At 44.3% G+C, this 19,339-nt stretch overlaps 14 non-coding genes across 14 annotated transcripts; all 14 read left to right on the top strand.

Annotated features, from left to right (window-relative positions):
• Positions 1–1,382: 1,382 nt before the first annotated feature.
• On the top strand, positions 1,383–1,465 carry TRNAL-UAG (transfer RNA leucine (anticodon UAG)). Its single transcript has one exon. It is a non-coding gene; the product is annotated as a tRNA-Leu (tRNA).
• A 632-nt stretch (positions 1,466–2,097) lies between these two features.
• TRNAL-CAG (transfer RNA leucine (anticodon CAG)) lies at positions 2,098–2,180 on the top strand. Its single transcript has one exon. It is a non-coding gene; the product is annotated as a tRNA-Leu (tRNA).
• A 186-nt stretch (positions 2,181–2,366) lies between these two features.
• On the top strand, positions 2,367–2,449 carry TRNAL-AAG (transfer RNA leucine (anticodon AAG)). Its single transcript has one exon. It is a non-coding gene; the product is annotated as a tRNA-Leu (tRNA).
• A 1,024-nt stretch (positions 2,450–3,473) lies between these two features.
• Positions 3,474–3,556, top strand: TRNAL-UAG (transfer RNA leucine (anticodon UAG)). Its single transcript has one exon. It is a non-coding gene; the product is annotated as a tRNA-Leu (tRNA).
• Positions 3,557–4,188: 632 nt separating this feature from the next.
• Positions 4,189–4,271, top strand: TRNAL-CAG (transfer RNA leucine (anticodon CAG)). The gene has a single exon. It is a non-coding gene; the product is annotated as a tRNA-Leu (tRNA).
• Positions 4,272–4,457: 186 nt separating this feature from the next.
• TRNAL-AAG (transfer RNA leucine (anticodon AAG)) lies at positions 4,458–4,540 on the top strand. The gene has a single exon. It is a non-coding gene; the product is annotated as a tRNA-Leu (tRNA).
• Positions 4,541–7,749: 3,209 nt separating this feature from the next.
• On the top strand, positions 7,750–7,832 carry TRNAL-UAG (transfer RNA leucine (anticodon UAG)). The gene has a single exon. It is a non-coding gene; the product is annotated as a tRNA-Leu (tRNA).
• Positions 7,833–11,451: 3,619 nt separating this feature from the next.
• On the top strand, positions 11,452–11,534 carry TRNAL-CAG (transfer RNA leucine (anticodon CAG)). The gene has a single exon. It is a non-coding gene; the product is annotated as a tRNA-Leu (tRNA).
• A 186-nt stretch (positions 11,535–11,720) lies between these two features.
• Positions 11,721–11,803, top strand: TRNAL-AAG (transfer RNA leucine (anticodon AAG)). The gene has a single exon. It is a non-coding gene; the product is annotated as a tRNA-Leu (tRNA).
• Positions 11,804–12,827: 1,024 nt separating this feature from the next.
• TRNAL-UAG (transfer RNA leucine (anticodon UAG)) lies at positions 12,828–12,910 on the top strand. Its single transcript has one exon. It is a non-coding gene; the product is annotated as a tRNA-Leu (tRNA).
• A 901-nt stretch (positions 12,911–13,811) lies between these two features.
• TRNAR-ACG (transfer RNA arginine (anticodon ACG)) lies at positions 13,812–13,894 on the top strand. The gene has a single exon. It is a non-coding gene; the product is annotated as a tRNA-Arg (tRNA).
• A 1,024-nt stretch (positions 13,895–14,918) lies between these two features.
• On the top strand, positions 14,919–15,001 carry TRNAL-UAG (transfer RNA leucine (anticodon UAG)). The gene has a single exon. It is a non-coding gene; the product is annotated as a tRNA-Leu (tRNA).
• A 632-nt stretch (positions 15,002–15,633) lies between these two features.
• TRNAL-CAG (transfer RNA leucine (anticodon CAG)) lies at positions 15,634–15,716 on the top strand. The gene has a single exon. It is a non-coding gene; the product is annotated as a tRNA-Leu (tRNA).
• A 3,384-nt stretch (positions 15,717–19,100) lies between these two features.
• TRNAL-UAG (transfer RNA leucine (anticodon UAG)) lies at positions 19,101–19,183 on the top strand. Its single transcript has one exon. It is a non-coding gene; the product is annotated as a tRNA-Leu (tRNA).
• Positions 19,184–19,339: the final 156 nt, after the last annotated feature.

Below are 19,339 nucleotides of genomic sequence, written 5' to 3'. Positions count from 1 at the left end.
AAGCAAGTCAGGATGGCCGAGTGGTCTAAGGCGCTGCCTTCAGGTCGCAGTCTCCTCTGGAGGCGGGGGTTCAAATCCCACTTCTGACAGTCCTGTGTTTACTCTAATTTTTTTCTTGAGAAATATGATCATTTCCCTCGCAGTGGCTTATAGGATTGTCTTCTTGGAAGAGTGCAGTGAGTTTTTTTCTTGCTCTAGCCACTATTGGCCTAAGCTCTGTGCTTTTTTTGGTTCCTAATATCTTTCTCACCCTTTAGATAAAAAAGCAGCATGGGGTCAGAATGGCCGAGTGTTCTAAGGCGCTGCATTAAGGTCGCAGTCTCTCCTGGAGGCGTGGGTTCGAATCCCACTTCTGACAAAACTTGAATTCCATTTTCTCTCTCAGTTCCTTTAGAATCTCAGCTAAAAATTGGCAATGTAAATAATATCTGAATAAGTACCAAACTTCAGTTTCAACTGCAAATGCATTTGCCCTATTCTATCTTTAACGTTAATGTAATATTCTTCTAGCACTCGTGGTGTTTTATATTTCTTTTGTGGGGTACTTTAAAAATCTTTTTTATGAAAGAAATGGGTTACATTAAGTCTTGTGATGTTTTAGGTTTCCAATAAGGAGGTTTTAAATTTTATGTCACGTCATTTTCAGATGCTTCATTCAAGAGATGTTTCCACTATAGAATGCAGAGCAAGGGCAAAAATACAAGTGATAGAGCGAGTGAGTGAGAAGGAGTGTTGTGGAAGGAGAGAATGAAACAAAGACAGAGTGAGTGAACGGCAGGGAGGCATAGAAGAGTAGTCTAGTAGTGAAGGAGACCTGCTTTTCCCTGCTCTTGACCTCCCACCCATCCCCAAACAACCACAAACATACCTTCTGTGCAAAGTTGGTATGCAGAATTTCACGCCTCAGCAAGTGAGGGTGAGTCCCAGGCCAGGGGCTAAAGAGCAAAAGAGTGCCTGTGCTCAGACTTTCCCTGCTAGGGATAGTTTATCTGGAACAAGGCCTACTCTCTTGTATCCAGCAAGGATCTAGAAATCCTGCATGAATCTGCAAGGCACATTGGCAGCATAAATTTGCATAAACTGCCCCACCTATTGCCTTCCTACTTCCTGTGCTGTAGTTGTTTGTGTAGAGAGAGAGGTCGCAGGCAAGGAAATGTTGTGAGTCGGATACAGGACCCTAAATAGCTGGTGAGAGGTATGTGGTGTTCTAAAAGCATGAAAACTGTATACCTTTGAAATAAAGTGCTTTCATATGTGTTCTTCTGTGTTTATTGTCCTGTGCATAAAGTTGCACCTTGTGTTTGAAGGTTTAAATTATTTCAGGCTTGCATGGAGGTAGACGTTTCTGAGTAACTTTTATTCATTTCTTAAAAGCCTATACTGTCAGGATGGCCGAGAGGTCTAAGGCGCTGTGTTTAGGCCACAGTCTCCTTTGGAGGCGTGGGTTCGAATCCCACTTCTGACATGCCTTTTGGAGATTTAATCTCCTTTATCAGGTTAACATCTGATGGAAGTTGCATCTGTTGGTCTTCACTTGGCACGTTATTCCGTTCTCCTCTTGTCAAGAGAGATGGGGTTTCTCATATATTTAGGTTCTATAACGTCTTGCTGACAAAGCGCAATCCTTACCAAATGAGCATAGGACCCATGTAAGAGGTCATCTGGAAGAGTCATGCTCTTGTATGCCCTGGCCAGACGGGCCCTGCAAATTTGGAAGAATGCCATTCATCTGGTAGACAACTGGACTCCAGCACACTTACAGCAATTTCCTCAGGGCTTTGATCAGGGGCTGCTTAAATTTGCATACTCCACCCTATGTTGTGACTTTGAGATCCCTTGTTGAAATTGCTTTAGCCAGCCAAGAGGTGGCTATTGTCTCAATTTCAAAGCAGCTTTGAGCCGTTCAAGTGGCTGGTGAATAGCACTTTCTCTTTGTTCGCCTCAAAGTTCTAAAGAGTTCTCCATAGGTCCTGCTCTGTACAGATTGTTCAAAGATCTGTTGGAAGTGCATATAATAGGATAAATAAATTGAGGGCATTCCTTTTCAGTACCTCACCTGCATGGCTGTCTGGCCTCTGGAAGATGCTGGGAAAGCAAGTCAGGATGGCCGAGTGGTCAAAGGCGCTGCGTTCAGGTCGCAGTCTCCTCTGGAGGCGTGGGTTCAATTCCCACTTCTGACAGTCCTGTGTTTACTCTAATTTTTTTCTTGAGAAATATGATCATTTCCCTCGCAGTGGCTTATAGGATTGTCTTCTTGGAAGAGTGCAGTGAGTTTTTTTCTTGCTCTAGCCACTATTGGCCTAAGCTCTGTGCATTTTTTGGTTCCTAATATCTTTCTCACCCTTTAGATGAAAAAGCAGCATGGGGTCAGGATGGCCGAGTGGTCTAAGGCGCTGCGTTAAGGCCGCAGTCTCTCCTGGAGGCGTGGGTTCGAATCCCACTTCTGACAAAACTTGAATTCCATTTTCTCTCTCAGTTCCTTTAGAATCTCAGCTAAAAATTGGCAATGTAAATAATATCTGAATAAGTACCAAACTTCAGTTTCAACTGCAAATGCATTTGCCCTATTCTATCTTTAACGTTAATGTAATATTCTTCTAGCATTCGTGGTGTTTTATATTTCTTTTGTGGGGTACTTTAAAAATCTTTTTTATGAAAGAAATGGGTTACATTAAGTCTTGTGATGTTTTAGGTTTCCAATAAGGAGGTTTTAAATTTTATGTCACGTCATTTTCAGATGCTTCTTTCAAGAGATGTTTCCACTATAGAATGCAGAGCAAGGGCAAAAATACAAGTGATAGAGCGAGTGAGTGAGAAGGAGTGTTGTGGAAGGAGAGAATGAAACAAAGACAGAGTGAGTGAACGGCAGGGAGGCATAGAAGAGTAGTCTAGTAGTGAAGGAGACCTGCTTTTCCCTGCTCTTGACCTCCCACCCATCCCCAAACAACCACAAACATACCTTCTGTGCAAAGTTGGTATGCAGAATTTCACGCCTCAGCAAGTGAGGGTGAGTCCCAGGCCAGGGGCTAAAGAGCAAAAGAGTGCCTGTGCTCAGACTTTCCCTGCCAGGGATAGTTTATCTGGAACAAGGCCTACTCTCTTGTATCCAGCAAGGATCTAGAAATCCTGCATGAATCTGCAAGGCACATTGGCAGCATACATTTGCATAAACTGCCCCACCTATTGCCTTCCTACTTCCTGTGCTGTAGTTGTTTGTGTAGAGAGAGAGGTCGCAGGCAAGGAAATGTTGTGAGTCGGATACAGGACCCTAAATAGCTGGTGAGAGGTATGTGGTGTTCTAAAAGCATGAAAACTGTATACCTGTGAAATAAAGTGCTTTCGTATGTGTTCTTCTGTGTTTATTGTCCTGTGCATAAAGTTGCACCTTGTGTTTGAAGGTTTAAATTATTTCAGGCTTGCATGGAGGTAGACGTTTCTGAGTAACTTTTATTCATTTCTTAAAAGCCTATACTGTCAGGATGGCCGAGAGGTCTAAGGCGCTGTGTTTAGGCCACAGTCTCCTTTGGAGGCGTGGGTTCGAATCCCACTTCTGACATGCCTTTTGGAGATTTAATCTCCTTTATCAGGTTAACATCTGATGGAAGTTGCATCTGTTGGTCTTCACTTGGCACGTTATTCCGTTCTCCTCTTGTCAAGAGAGATGGGGTTTCTCATATATTTAGGTTCTATAACGTCTTGCTGACAAAGCGCAATCCTTACCAAATGAGCATAGGACCCATGTAAGAGGTCATCTGGAAGAGTCATGCTCTTGTATGCCCTGGCCAGACGGGCCCTGCAAATTTGGAAGAATGCCATTCATCTGGTAGACAACTGGACTCCAGCACACTTACAGCAATTTCCTCAGTGCTTTGATCAGGGGCTGCTTAAATTTGCATACTCCACCCTATGTTGTGACTTTGAGATCCCTTGTTGAAATTGCTTTAGCCAGCCAAGAGGTGGCTATTGTCTCAATTTCAAAGCAGCTTTGAGCCGTTCAAGTGGCTGGTGAATAGCACTTTCTCTTTGTTCGCCTCAAAGTTCTAAAGAGTTCTCCATAGGTCCTGCTCTGTACAGATTGTTCAAAGATCTGTTGGAAGTGCATATAATAAGATAAATAAATTGATGGCATTCCTTTTCAGTACCTCACCTGCATGGCTGTCTGGCCTCTGGAAGATGCTGGGAAAGCAAGTCAGGATGGCCGAGTGGTCTAAGGCGCTGCGTTCAGGTCGCAGTCTCCTCTGGAGGCGTGGGTTCAAATCCCACTTCTGACAGTCCTATGTTTACTCTAATTATTTTCTTGAGAAATATGATCATTTCCCTCGCAGTGGCTTATAGGATTGTCTTCTTGGAAGAGTGCAGTGAGTTTTTTTCTTGCTCTAGCCACTATTGGCCTCAGCTCTGTGCATTTTTTGGTTCCTAATATCTTTCTCACCGTTTAGATGAAAAAGCAGCATGGGGTCAGGATGGCCGAGTGGTCTAAGGCGCTGCGTTAAGGCCGCAGTCTCTCCTGGAGGCATGGGTTCGAATCCCACTTCTGACAAAACTTGAATTCCATTTTCTCTCTCAGTTCCTTTAGAATCTCAGCTAAAAATTGGCAATGTAAATAATATCTGAATAAGTACCAAACTTCAGTTTCAACTGCAAATGCATTTGCCCTATTCTATCTTTAACGTTAATGTAATATTCTTCTAGCACTCGTGGTGTTTTATATTTCTTTTGTGGGGTACTTTAAAAATCTTTTTTATGAAAGAAATGGGTTACATTAAGTCTTGTGATGTTTTAGGTTTCCAATAAGGAGGTTTTAAATTTTATGTCACGTCATTTTCAGATGCTTCATTCAAGAGATGTTTCCACTATAGAATGCAGAGCAAGGGCAAAAATACAAGTGATAGAGCGAGTGAGTGAGAAGGAGTGTTGTGGAAGGAGAGAATGAAACAAAGACAGAGTGAGTGAACGGCAGAGAGGCATAGAAGAGGAGTCTGGTAGTGAAGGAGACCTGCTTTTCCCTGCTCTTGACCTCCCACCCATCCCCAAACAACCACAAACATACCTTCTGTGCAAAGTTGGTATGCAGAATTTCACGCCTCAGCAAGTGAGGGGGAGTCCCAGGCCAGGGGCTAAAGAGCAAAAGAGTGCCTGTGCTCAGACTTTCCCTGCTAGGGATAGTTTATCTGGAACAAGGCCTACTCTCTTGTATCCAGCAAGGATCTAGAAATCCTGCATGAATCTGCAAGGCACATTGGCAGCATAAATTTGCATAAACTGCCCCACCTATTGCCTTCCTACTTCCTGTGCTGTAGTTGTTTGTGAAGAGAGAGAGGTCGCAGGCAAGGAAATGTTGTGAGTCGGATACAGGACCCTAAATAGCTGGTGAGAGGTATGTGGTGTTCTAAAAGCATGAAAACTGTATACCTGTGAAATAAAGTGCTTTCGTATGTGTTCTTCTGTGTTTATTGTCCTGTGCATAAAGTTGCACCTTGTGTTTGAAGGTTTAAATTATTTTAGGCTTGCATTGAGGTAGATGTTTCTGAGTAACTTTTATTCATTTCTTAAAAGCATATACTGTCAGGATGGCCGAGAGGTCTAAGGCGCTGTGTTTAGGCCACAGTCTCCTTTGGAGGCGTGAGTTCGAATCCCACTTCTGACATTCCTTTTGGAGATTTAATCTCCTTCATCAGGTTAACATCTGATGGAAGTTGCATCTGTTGGTCTTCACTTGGCACGTTATTCCGTTCTCCTCTTGTCAAGAGAGATGGGGTTTCTCATATATTTAGGTTCTATAACGTCTTGCTGACAAAGCGCAATCCTTACCAAATGAGCATAGGACCCATGTAAGAGGTCATCTGGAAGAGTCATGCTCTTGTATGCCCTGGCTAGACGGGCCCAGCAAATTTGGAAGAATGCCATTCATCTGGTAGACAACTGGACTCCAGCACACTTACAGCAATTTCCTCAGGGCTTTGATCAGGGGCTGCTTAAATTTGCATACTCCACCCTATGTTGTGACTTTGAGATCCCTTGTTGAAATTGCTTTAGCCAGCCAAGAGGTGGCTATTGTCTCAATTTCAAAGCAGCTTTGAGCCGTTCAAGTGGCTGGTGAATAGCACTTTCTCTTTGTTCGCCTCAAAGTTCTAAAGAGTTCTCCATAGGTCCTGCTCTGTACAGATTGTTCAAAGATCTGTTGGAAGTGCATATAATAGGATAAATAAATTGAGGGCATTCCTTTTCAGTACCTCACCTGCATGGCTGTCTGGCCTCTGGAAGATGCTGGGAAAGCAAGTCAGGATGGCCGAGTGGTCTAAGGCGCTGCCTTCAGGTCGCAGTCTCCTCTGGAGGCGGGGGTTCAAATCCCACTTCTGACAGTCCTGTGTTTACTCTAATTTTTTTCTTGAGAAATATGATCATTTCCCTCGCAGTGGCTTATAGGATTGTCTTCTTGGAAGAGTGCAGTGAGTTTTTTTCTTGCTCTAGCCACTATTGGCCTAAGCTCTGTGCATTTTTTGGTTCCTAATATCTTTCTCACCCTTTAGATAAAAAAGCAGCATGGGGTCAGAATGGCCGAGTGTTCTAAGGCGCTGCATTAAGGTCGCAGTCTCTCCTGGAGGCGTGGGTTCGAGTCCCACTTCTGACAAAACTTGAATTCCATTTTCTCTCTCAGTTCCTTTAGAATCTCAGCTAAAAATTGGCAATGTAAATAATATCTGAATAAGTACCAAACTTCAGTTTCAACTGCAAATGCATTTGCCCTATTCTATCTTTAACGTTAATGTAATATTCTTCTAGCACTCGTGGTGTTTTATATTTCTTTTGTGGGGTACTTTAAAAATCTTTTTTATGAAAGAAATGGGTTACATTAAGTCTTGTGATGTTTTAGGTTTCCAATAAGGAGGTTTTAAATTTTATGTCACGTCATTTTCAGATGCTTCATTCAAGAGATGTTTCCACTATAGAATGCAGAGCAAGGGCAAAAATACAAGTGATAGAGCGAGTGAGTGAGAAGGAGTGTTGTGGAAGGAGAGAATGAAACAAAGACAGAGTGAGTGAACGGCAGGGAGGCATAGAAGAGTAGTCTAGTAGTGAAGGAGACCTGCTTTTCCCTGCTCTTGACCTCCCACCCATCCCCAAACAACCACAAACATACCTTCTGTGCAAAGTTGGTATGCAGAATTTCACGCCTCAGCAAGTGAGGGTGAGTCCCAGGCCAGGGGCTAAAGAGCAAAAGAGTGCCTGTGCTCAGACTTTCCCTGCTAGGGATAGTTTATCTGGAACAAGGCCTACTCTCTTGTATCCAGCAAGGATCTAGAAATCCTGCATGAATCTGCAAGGCACATTGGCAGCATAAATTTGCATAAACTGCCCCACCTATTGCCTTCCTACTTCCTGTGGCAAGGATCTAGAAATCCTGCATGAATCTGCAAGGCACATTGGCAGCATACATTTGCATAAACTGCCCCACCTATTGCCTTCCTACTTCCTGTGCTGTAGTTGTTTGTGTAGAGAGAGAGGTCGCAGGCAAGGAAATGTTGTGAGTCGGATACAGGACCCTAAATAGCTGGTGAGAGGTATGTGGTGTTCTAAAAGCATGAAAACTGTATACCTGTGAAATAAAGTGCTTTCGTATGTGTTCTTCTGTGTTTATTGTCCTGTGCATAAAGTTGCACCTTGTGTTTGAAGGTTTAAATTATTTCAGGCTTGCATGGAGGTAGACGTTTCTGAGTAACTTTTATTCATTTCTTAAAAGCCTATACTGTCAGGATGGCCGAGAGGTCTAAGGCGCTGTGTTTAGGCCACAGTCTCCTTTGGAGGCGTGGGTTCGAATCCCACTTCTGACATGCCTTTTGGAGATTTAATCTCCTTTATCAGGTTAACATCTGATGGAAGTTGCATCTGTTGGTCTTCACTTGGCACGTTATTCCATTCTCCTCTTGTCAAGAGAGATGGGGTTTCTCATATATTTAGGTTCTATAACGTCTTGCTGACAAAGCGCAATCCTTACCAAATGAGCATAGGACCCATGTAAGAGGTCATCTGGAAGAGTCATGCTCTTGTATGCCCTGGCCAGACGGGCCCTGCAAATTTGGAAGAATGCCATTCATCTGGTAGACAACTGGACTCCAGCACACTTACAGCAATTTCCTCAGTGCTTTGATCAGGGGCTGCTTAAATTTGCATACTCCACCCTATGTTGTGACTTTGAGATCCCTTGTTGAAATTGCTTTAGCCAGCCAAGAGGTGGCTATTGTCTCAATTTCAAAGCAGCTTTGAGCCGTTCAAGTGGCTGGTGAATAGCACTTTCTCTTTGTTCGCCTCAAAGTTCTAAAGAGTTCTCCATAGGTCCTGCTCTGTACAGATTGTTCAAAGATCTGTTGGAAGTCTTTTGCTCTTTAGCCCCTGGCCTGGGACTCAGGCCAGGGTCAGATCACTGTGCAAACACCATGAGGAAATTGTGCTTCTCATTGAGTCAGAACATATTGACATACTCTTTATGACTGAGACATGGACCAGAGCTGATAGCTCAGTGGATCTGGGCCTAGCCTGTCCTTCAGGATATAAAATCAAACACAAACCCCGGGTGGGAGCCAGGGGAGGTGGAGTTGGCATTATCTTCAGAGACACTTTATGTCTCTCTCAGATTGACGTCAAGGCCATCTCGGGGCATGAACTACTGGGTTTTTCCCTAAACAGTCCAGGAGGAGCTTTATATTCTGGATTGCTGTGCTATAGACCCCCGGCTGGCTCCTTATCAGAGGTAACAGAGCTCATCGACCTGATCTATGACCTATCCAACTCCCATAACAGACTCTTGGTATTGGGAGACTTCAACCTATGGCCAGATGGTCCAATGGATTCTGCTTTCAAAGATTTGGAGCAGGCCTGTAGTAATGTACAGCTGAAACAGCTAGTTACCCTGCCAACTCACTCAAAAGGTCATACCTTAGATATGATTTTTGCGGATACAGAGAATGTAGCTCTTCGGAAAATCCTACCCCAATGCTGGACAGATCACGCATCGGTCCACTTTACCCTTTCTCTTTCCGCCGACTCCATGAAGAAAGGTAGCCTAGGCACTACCAGGGTGGGTAGACAGTGGTCCAAGCTTGTGAAGCAGTCCCCCCTGCCGGCCTTGCTGCCGTCGGGCTTCTCGTTAGGAGACAACGTGGAAGCTAGCTATGAGATGCTTAGCCAGCAAATTGTGGCTTCATTAGATTCACTAGCTCCTTTTCGCAAAATCAGAGATAGACCCACTCGTGCAATGCCTTGGTTCTCAGAGGAACTGCTCCAATCTAAACTCCAGTGCAAGAGGACGGAGCGTGCTTGGAGGAAACAGTACCGGGATTCAGACAGAGCTTGCTATAAGCGAACTTTGGCAACTTATAAAGCACAGATCAGACGTGCCAAAGCTAAATTCCTAGAGGATTCCCTATTGTCGGCAGCAAATAAATCCCAGGCGCTGTTCAAAATTGTTAAGATCTCTCACACCCTACCTGTGTCGCTAATGTTGTCCCTGCATCCCAATTTTTATGCGACTCATTGGCACAGGCTTTTGAGCAGAAGATTGCCACCATCCTAAGCAATCTTGTTACTTCATCAAGCTCTGGCACTCAGCCTTTGCTCACCTCTACCTTGACATCGGATAGGGAGGGTGATGCTGGCTCAGCACGCCTTAATTGTTTCCCGGTACCATGCTTTGAGGAATTTAGTGCTCTGGCCGCCAGCGTCTCTTCTGGCTCTCCCCTTGATCCACTTCCTCATAAATTTTGGAAGCTATTCCGGACAGAACTCTTCTTGCCATTATTCGCGACCTGCTGCCAATCCCTCAGGTCTGCGCGAGTACCGGATTGCTGGAAGTTGGCAGTGGTGTCTCCTCTCCTCAAAAAGGAAACCTTGGATCCTTCCTGCCCTGCCAATTATAGGCCCATTTCCCTTCTCCCTTTTCCAATCAAAATCTTGGAGAAATGGGCCACAAAACATCTTTCCTGCTTTCTGGAGAGTAATGCCTGTCTGGATGTGGCTCAATTTGGATTTAGACCAGCCCATGGGACAGAGTCAGCATTAGTGACCGTGCTCGATGACCTCAGGACGCGTGCCGACCAAGGTCGGGCAGCCTTTTTAGTGCTGCTAGATATGTCGGCCGCGTTCGATACGGTCAGCCATGTGATCTTACTCAGGAGGCTGGAGGAAGTGGGGGTGACTGGCTTGGCCCTGGACTGGCTGACGTCTTATTTGGATAATAGACACCAGGTAGTGGCCCTTCCTCCGTTCAAATCAGCCATCAGAAGCGTTGGTCAGGGTGTGCCTCAAGGGTCAGCCATTAGCCCTATCCTTTTTAATCTTTACCTCCGCCCCCTGATTAAGCTGATAAAATCTTTCGGCATTGCAGTTACTAACTATGCGGATGACACCCAACTTATCTTCTCGTTTGAGGGTAAGGAGGCGGTGTCACAAGAGACCTTCCATCGCTGCATGACCTCTACGGCAGACTGGCTGTGCCACAACTCTCTGCAATTTAATAGCTCTAAAACTGAGGTCCTATACTGCCCATCTGGCAGCACCCTGAGGCCTTTTCCATCGAACTTCTGGCCTTCATCCTTCCAGGGCACCAGTTTACCAACGAATTGTGTGCGGAACTTGGGAGTCTATTTTGGCTCCAACCTTCAACTGGATGTTTCTGTTAATAAAACAGTGGCCACATGCATGGCCTTGCTTCGCACGTTAAGGAAAATCTTGCCTTTTCTCCCAGCGCAGGCAAGACCAGAGGTAGTGCGGAGTACCATCCTAAGTAGACTTGACTACTGTAACGCACTACTTCTGGGAGCCCCGGTGACCCTGGTGGGTAAACTTCAACGCGTGCAGAATCTGGCGGCTAAACTGGCTCTGTCACGCCAGCGCGCGGACTCCTCCACTACTGCGCTCAGGGACCTCCATTGGTTACCTGTCCCTCAGCGGATTGAATTTAAAGCCCTCTGCTTGGTGTTTAAAGCTCTTCATGAACAAGGCCCTTTTCCCTTACAGAAAATGTTCTCGTGGTATGTTCCGCGTAGGTCTCTCCGCTCCGCCACGGCATGTCTGGTTGTAGTTCCAAAAATCTTAAGGACTCGTTTGGGAGGCAGGTCCTTTCGATTCACAGCAGCAAGGCTGTGGAACTCTCAGCCGTTTGCACTGAGGAGTACGGGCGATTTCCCCTCCTTCAAAAAAGCCCTGAAAACTCACCTTTTTCCAAGAGCGGCGTAATTTTTTCTTATACAGTGGATCGTTTCTTTTCATGCAGGCTTCTTTCTCCATCAGTCTAAGCGCCAGGATGCCCTTTGGGTGACAGTCATTGCGCTATACAAGTATATCTATACATACATACATACAAGTGCATATAATAGGATAAATAAATTGAGGGCATTCCTTTTCAGTACCTCACCTGCATGGCTGTCTGGCCTCTGGAAGATGCTGGGAAAGCAAGTCAGGATGGCCGAGTGGTCTAAGGCGCTGCGTTCAGGTCGCAGTCTCCTCTGGAGACGTGGGTTCAAATCCCACTTCTGACAGTCCTGTGTTTACTCTAATTTTTTTATTGAGAAATATGATCATTTCCGTCGCAGTGGCTTATAGGATTGTCTTCTTGGAAGAGTGCAGTGAGTTTTTTTCTTGCTCTAGCCACTATTGGCCTAAGCTCTGTGCATTTTTTGGTTCCTAATATCTTTCTCACCCTTTAGATGAAAAAGCAGCATGGGGTCAGGATGGCCGAGTGGTCTCAGGCGCTGCGTTAAGGCCGCAGTCTCTCCTGGAGGCGTGGGTTCAAATCCCACTTCTGACAAAACTTGAATTCCATTTTCTCTCTCAGTTCCTTTAGAATCTCAGCTAAAAATTGGCAATGTAAATAATATCTGAATAGGTACCAAACTTCAGTTTCAACTGCAAATGCATTTGCCCTATTCTATCTTTAACGTTAATGTAATATTCTTCTAGCACTCGTGGTGTTTTATATTTCTTTTGTGGGGTACTTTAAAAATCTTTTTTATGAAAGAAATGGGTTACATTAAGTCTTGTGATGTTTTAGGTTTCCAATAAGGAGGTTTTAAATTTTATGTCACGTCATTTTCAGATGCTTCATTCAAGAGATGTTTCCACTATAGAATGCAGAGCAAGGGCAAAAATACAAGTGATAGAGCGAGTGAGTGAGAAGGAGTGTTGTGGAAGGAGAGAATGAAACAAAGACAGAGTGAGTGAACGGCAGGGAGGCATAGAAGAGTAGTCTAGTAGTGAAGGAGACCTGCTTTTCCTTGCTCTTGACCTCCCACCCATCCCCAAACAACCACAAACATACCTTCTGTGCAAAGTTGGTATGCAGAAATTCACGCCTCAGCAAGTGAGGGTGAGTCCCAGGCCAGGGGCTAAAGAGCAAAAGAGTGCCTGTGCTCAGACTTTCCCTGCTAGGGATAGTTTATCTGGAACAAGGCCTACTCTCTTGTATCCAGCAAGGATCTAGAAATCCTGCATGAATCTCCAAGGCACATTGGCAGCATACATTTGCATAAACTGCCCCACCTATTGCCTTCCTACTTCCTGTGCTGTAGTTGTTTGTGTAGAGAGAGAGGTCGCAGGCAAGGAAATGTTGTGAGTCGGATACAGGACCCTAAATAGCTGGTGAGAGGTATGTGGTGTTCTAAAAGCATGAAAACTGTATACCTGTGAAATAAAGTGCTTTCGTATGTGTTCTTCTGTGTTTATTGTCTTGTGCATACAGTTGCACCTTGTGTTTGAAGGTTTAAATTATTTCAGGCTTGCATGGAGGTAGACGTTTCTGAGTAACTTTTATTCATTTCTTAAAAGCCTATACTGTCAGGATGGCCGAGAGGTCTAAGGCGCTGTGTTTAGGCCACAGTCTCCTTTGGAGGCGTGGGTTCGAATCCCACTTCTGACAAGCCTTTTGGAGATTTAATCTCCTTTATCAGGTTAACATCTGATGGAAGTTGCATCTGTTGGTCTTCACTTGGCACGTTATTCCGTTCTCCTCTTGTCAAGAGAGATGGGGTTTCTCATATATTTAGGTTCTATAACGTCTTGCTGACAAAGCGCAATCCTTACCAAATGAGCATAGGACCCATGTAAGAGGTCATCTGGAAGAGTCATGCTCTTGTATGCACTGGCCAGACGGGCCCTGCAAATTTGGAAGAATGCCATGCATCTGGTAGACAACTGGACTCCAGCACACTTACAGCAATTTCCTCAGGGCTTTGATCAGGGGCTGCTTAAATTTGCATACTCCACCCTATGTTGTGACTTTGAGATCCCTTGTTGAAATTGCTTTAGCCAGCCAAGAGGTGGCTATTGTCTCAATTTCAAAGCAGCTTTGAGCCGTTCAAGTGGCTGGTGAATAGCACTTTCTCTTTGTTCGCCTCAAAGTTCTAAAGAGTTCTCCATAGGTCCTGCTATGTACAGATTGTTCAAAGATCTGTTGGAAGTGCATATAATAGGATAAATAAATTGAGGGCATTCCTTTTCAGTACCTCACCTGCATGGCTGTCTGGCCTCTGGAAGATGCTGGGAAAGCAAGTCAGGATGGCCGAGTGGTCTAAGGCGCTGCGTTCAGGTTGCAGTCTCCTCTGGAGGTGTGAGTTCAAATCCCACTTCTGACAGTCCTGTGTTTACTCTAATTTTTTTCTTGAGAAATATGATCATTTCCCTCGCAGTGGCTTATAGGATTGTCTTCTTGGAAGAGTGCAGTGAGTTTTTTTCTTGCTCTAGCCACTATTGGCCTAAGCTCTGTGCATTTTTTGGTTCCTAATATCTTTCTCACCCTTTAGATGAAAAAGCAGCATGGGGTCAGGATGGCCGAGTGGTCTAAGGCGCTGCGTTACGGCTGCAGTCTCTCCTGGAGGCGTTGGTTCAAATCCCACTTCTGACAAAACTTGAATTCCATTTTCTCTCTCAGTTCCTTTAGAATCTCAGCTAAAAATTGGCAATGTAAAAAATATCTGAATAAGTACCAAACTTCAGTTTCAACTGCAAATGCATTTGCCCTATTCTATCTTTAACGTTAATGTAATATTCTTCTAGCACTCGTGGTGTTTTATATTTCTTTTGTGGGGTACTTTAAAAATCTTTTTTATGAAAGAAATGGGTTACATTAAGTCTTGTGATGTTTTAGGTTTCCAATAAGGAGGTTTTAAATTTTATGTCACGTCATTTTCAGATGCTTCTTTCAAGAGATGTTTCCACTATAGAATGCAGAGCAAGGGCAAAAATACAAGTGATAGAGCGAGTGAGTGAGAAGGAGTGTTGTGGAAGGAGAGAATGAAACAAAGACAGAGTGAGTGAATGGCAGGGAGGCATAGAAGAGGAGTCTAGTAGTGAAGGAGACCTGCTTTTCCCTGCTCTTGACCTCCCACCCATCCCCAAACAACCACAAACATTCCTTCTGTGCAAAGTTGGTATGCAGAATTTCACGCCTCAGCAAGTGAGGGTGAGTCCCAGGCCAGGGGCTAAAGAGCAAAAGAGTGCCGGTGCTCAGACTTTCCCTGCTAGGGATAGTTTATCTGGAACAAGGCCTACTCTCTTGTATCCAGCAAGGATCTAGAAATCCTGCATGAATCTGCAAGGCACATTGGCAGCATAAATTTGCATAAACTGCCCCACCTATTGCCTTCCTACTTCCTGTGCTGTAGTTGTTTGTGTAGAGAGAGAGGTCGCAGGCAAGGAAATGTTGTGAGTCGGATACAGGACCCTAAATAGCTGGTGAGAGGTATGTGGTGTTCTAAAAGCATGAAAACTGTATACCTGTGAAATAAAGTGCTTTCGTATGTGTTCTTCTGTGTTTATTGTCCTGTGCATAAAGTTGCACCTTGTGTTTGAAGGTTTAAATTATTTCAGGCTTGCATGGAGGTAGACGTTTCTGAGTAACTTTTATTCATTTCTTAAAAGCTTATACTGTCAGGATGGCCGAGAGGTCTAAGGCGCTGTGTTTAGGCCACAGTCTCCTTTGGAGGCGTGGGTTCGAATCCCACTTCTGACATGCCTTTTGGAGATTTAATCTCCTTTATCAGGTTAACATCTGATGGAAGTTGCATCTGTTGGTCTTCACTTCGCACGTTATTCCGTTCTCCTCTTGTCAAGAGAGATGGGGTTTCTCATATATTTAGGTTCTATAACGTCTTGCTGACAAAGCGCAATCCTTACCAAATGAGCATAGGACCCATGTAAGAGGTCATCTGGAATAGTCATGCTCTTGTATGCACTGGCCAGACGGGCCCTGCAAATTTGGAAGAATGCCATGCATCTGGTAGACAACTGGACTCCAGCACACTTACAGCAATTTCCTTAGGGCTTTGATCAGGGGCTGCTTAAATTTGCATACTCCACCCTATGTTGTGACTTTGAGATCCCTTGTTGAAATTGCTTTAGCCAGCCAAGAGGTGGCTATTGTCTCAATTTCAAAGCAGCTTTGAGCCGTTCAAGTGGCTGGTGAATAGCACTTTCTCTTTGTTCGCCTCAAAGTTCTAAAGAGTTCTCCATAGGTCCTGCTCTGTACAGATTGTTCAAAGATCTGTTGGAAGTGCATATAATAGGATAAATAAATTGAGGGCATTCCTTTTCAGTACCTCACCTGCATGGCTGTCTGGCCTCTGGAAGATGCTGGGAAAGCAAGTCAGGATGGCCGAGTGGTCTAAGGCGCTGCGTTCAGGTCGCAGCCTCCTCTGGAGGCGTGGGTTCAAATCCCACTTCTGACAGTCCTGTGTTTACTCTAATTTTTTTCTTGAGAAATATGATCATTTCCCTCGCAGTGGCTTATAGGATTGTCTTCTTGGAAGAGTGCAGTGAGTTTTTTTCTTGCTCTAGCCACTATTGGCCTAAGCTCTGTGCATTTTTTGGTTCCTAATATCTTTCTCACCCTTTAGATAAAAAAGCAGCATGGGGTCAGGATGGCCGAGTGGTCTAAGGCGCTGCGTTAAGGCCGCAGTCTCTCCTGGAGGCGTGGATTCAAATCCCACTTCTGACAAAACTTGAATTCCATTTTCTCTCTCAGTTCCTTTAGAATCTCAGCTAAAAATTGGCAATGTAAATAATATCTGAATAAGTACCAAACTTCAGTTTCAACTGCAAATGCATTTGCCCTATTCTATCTTTAACGTTAATGTAATATTCTTCTAGCACTCGTGGTGTTTTATATTTCTTTTGTGGGGTACTTTAAAAATCTTTTTTATGAAAGAAATGGGTTACATTAAGTCTTGTGATGTTTTAGGTTTCCAATAAGGAGGTTTTAAATTTTATGTCACGTCATTTTCAGATGCTTCATTCAAGAGATGTTTCCACTATAGAATGCAGAGCAAGGGCAAAAATACAAGTGATAGAGCGAGTGAGTGAGAAGGAGTGTTGTGGAAGGAGAGAATGAAACAAAGACAGAGTGAGTGAATGGCAGGGTGGCATATAAGAGGAGTCTAGTAGTGAAGGAGACCTGCTTTTCCCTGCTCTTGACCTCCCACCCATCCCCAAACAACCACAAACATACCTTCTGTGCAAAGTTGGTATGCAGAATTTTACGCCTCAGCAAGTGAGGGTGAGTCCCAGGCCAGGGGCTAAAGAGCAAAAGAGTGCCTGTGCTCAGACTTTCCCTGCTAGGGATAGTTTATCTGGAACAAGGCCTACTCTCTTGTATCCAGCAAGGATCTAGAAATCCTGCATGAATCTGCAAGGCACATTGGCAGCATAAATTTGCATAAACTGCCCCACCTATTGCCTTCCTACTTCCTGTGCTGTAGTTGTTTGTGTAGAGAGAGAGGTCGCAGGCAAGGAAATGTTGTGAGTCGGATACAGGACCCTAAATAGCTGGTGAGAGGTATGTGGTGTTCTAAAAGCATGAAAACTGTATACCTGTGAAATAAAGTGCTTTCGTATGTGTTCTTCTGTGTTTATTGTCCTGTGCATAAAGTTGCACCTTGTGTTTGAATGTTTAAATTATTTCAGGCTTGCATGGAGGTAGACGTTTCTGAGTAACTTTTATTCATTTCTTAAAAGCCTATACTGTCAGGATGGCCGAGAGGTCTAAGGGGCTGTGTTTAGGCCACAGTCTCCTTTGGAGGCGTGGGTTCGAATTCCACTTCTGACATTCCTTTTGGAGATTTAATCTCCTTTATCAGGTTAACATCTGATGGAAGTTGCATCTGTTGGTCTTCACCTGGCACGTTATTCCGTTCTCCTCTTGTCAAGAGAGATGGGGTTTCTCATATATTTAGGTTCTATAACGTCTTGCTGACAAAGCGCAATCCTTACCAAATGAGCATAGGACCCATGTAAGAGGTCATCTGGAAGAGTCATGCTCTTGTATGCCCTGGCCAGACGGGCCCTGCAAATTTGGAAGAATGCCATGCATCTGGTAGACAACTGGACTCCAGCACACTTACAGCAATTTCCTTAGGGCTTTGATCAGGGGCTGCTTAAATTTGCATACTCCACCCTATGTTGTGACTTTGAGATCCCTTGTTGAAATTGCTTTAGCCAGCCAAGAGGTGGCTATTGTCTCAATTTCAAAGCAGCTTTGAGCCGTTCAAGTGGCTGGTGAATAGCACTTTCTCTTTGTTCGCCTCAAAGTTCTAAAGAGTTCTCCATAGGTCCTGCTCTGTACAGATTGTTCAAAGATCTGTTGGAAGTGCATATAATAGGATAAATAAATTGAGGGCATTCCTTTTCAGTACCTCACCTGCATGGCTGTCTGGCCTCTGGAAGATGCTGGGAAAGCAAGTCAGGATGGCCGAGTGGTCTAAGGCGCTGCGTTCAGGTCGCAGTATCTTCTGGAGGCGTGGGTTCAAATCCCACTTCTGACAGTCCTGTGTTTACTCTAATTATTTTCTTGAGAAATATGATCATTTCCCTCGCAGTGGCTTATAGGATTGTCTTCTTGGAAGAGTGCAGTGAGTTTTTTTCTTGCTCTAGCCACTATTGGCCTCAGCTCTGTGCATTTTTTGGTTCCTAATATCTTTCTCACCCTTTAGATGAAAAAGCAGCATGGGGTCAGGATGGCCGAGTGGTCTAAGGCGCTGCGTTAAGGCCGCAGTCTCTCCTGGAGGCATGGGTTCGAATCCCGCTTCTGACAAAACTTGAATTCCATTTTCTCTCTCAGTACCTTTAGAATCTCAGCTAAAAATTGGCAATGTAAATAATATCTGAATAAGTACCAAACTTCAGTTTCAACTGCAAATGCATTTGCCCTATTCTATCTTTAACGTTAATGTAATATTCTTCTAGCACTCGTGGTGTTTTATATTTGTTTTGTGGGGTACTTTAAAAATCTTTTTTATGAAAGAAATGGGTTACATTAAGTCTTGTGATGTTTTAGGTTTCCAATAAGGAGGTTTTAAATTTTATGTCACATCATTTTCAGATGCTTCATTCAAGAGATGTTTCCACTATAGAATGGAGAGCAAGGGCAAAAATACAAGTGATAGAGCGAGTGAGTGAGAAGGAGTGTTGTGGAAGGAGAGAATGAAACAAAGACAGAGTGAGTGAACGGCAGGGAGGCATAGAAGAGGAGTCTAGTAGTGAAGGAGACCTGCTTTTCCCTGCTCTTGACCTCCCACCCATCCCCAAACAACCACAAACATACCTTCTGTGCAAAGTTGGTATGCAGAATTTCATGCCTCAGCAAGTGAGGGTGAGTCCCAGGCCAGGGGCTAAAGAGCAAAAGAGTGCCTGTGCTCAGACTTTCCCTGCTAGGGATAGTTTATCTGGAACAAGGCCTACTCTCTTGTATCCAGCAAGGATCTAGAAATCCTGCATGTATCTGCAAGGCACATTGGCAGCATAAATTTGCATAAACTGCCCCACCTATTGCCTTCCTACTTCCTGTGCTGTAGTTGTTTGTGTAGAGAGAGAGGTCGCAGGCAAGGAAATGTTGTGAGTCGGCTACAGGACCCTAAATAGCTGGTGAGAGGTATGTGGTGTTCTAAAAGCATGAAAACTGTATACCTGTGAAATAAAGTGCTTTCGTATGTGTTCTTCTGTGTTTATTGTCCTGTGCATAAAGTTGCACCTTGTGTTTGAAGGTTTAAATTATTTCAGGCTTGCATGGAGGTAGACGTTTCTGAGTAACTTTTATTCATTTCTTAAAAGCCTATACTGTCAGGGTGGCCGAGAGGTCTAAGGTGCTGTGTTTAGGCCACAGTCTCCTTTGGAGGCGTGGGTTCGAATCCCACTTCTGACATGCCTTTTGGAGATTTAATCTCCTTTATCAGGTTAACATCTGATGGAAGTTGCATCTGTTGGTCTTCACCTGGCACGTTATTCCGTTCTCCTCTTGTCAAGAGAGATGGGGTTTCTCATATATTTAGGTTCTATAACGTCTTGCTGACAAAGCGCA

This window comes from Triturus cristatus, chromosome 6, assembly GCF_964204655.1.
Source record: "Triturus cristatus chromosome 6, aTriCri1.1, whole genome shotgun sequence".
NCBI classification, from domain to species: Eukaryota; Metazoa; Chordata; class Amphibia; order Caudata; family Salamandridae; genus Triturus; species Triturus cristatus.
The sequence above is the reverse complement of the archived record's forward strand: the minus strand, read 5'-3'. Positions and strand labels throughout refer to the sequence as shown.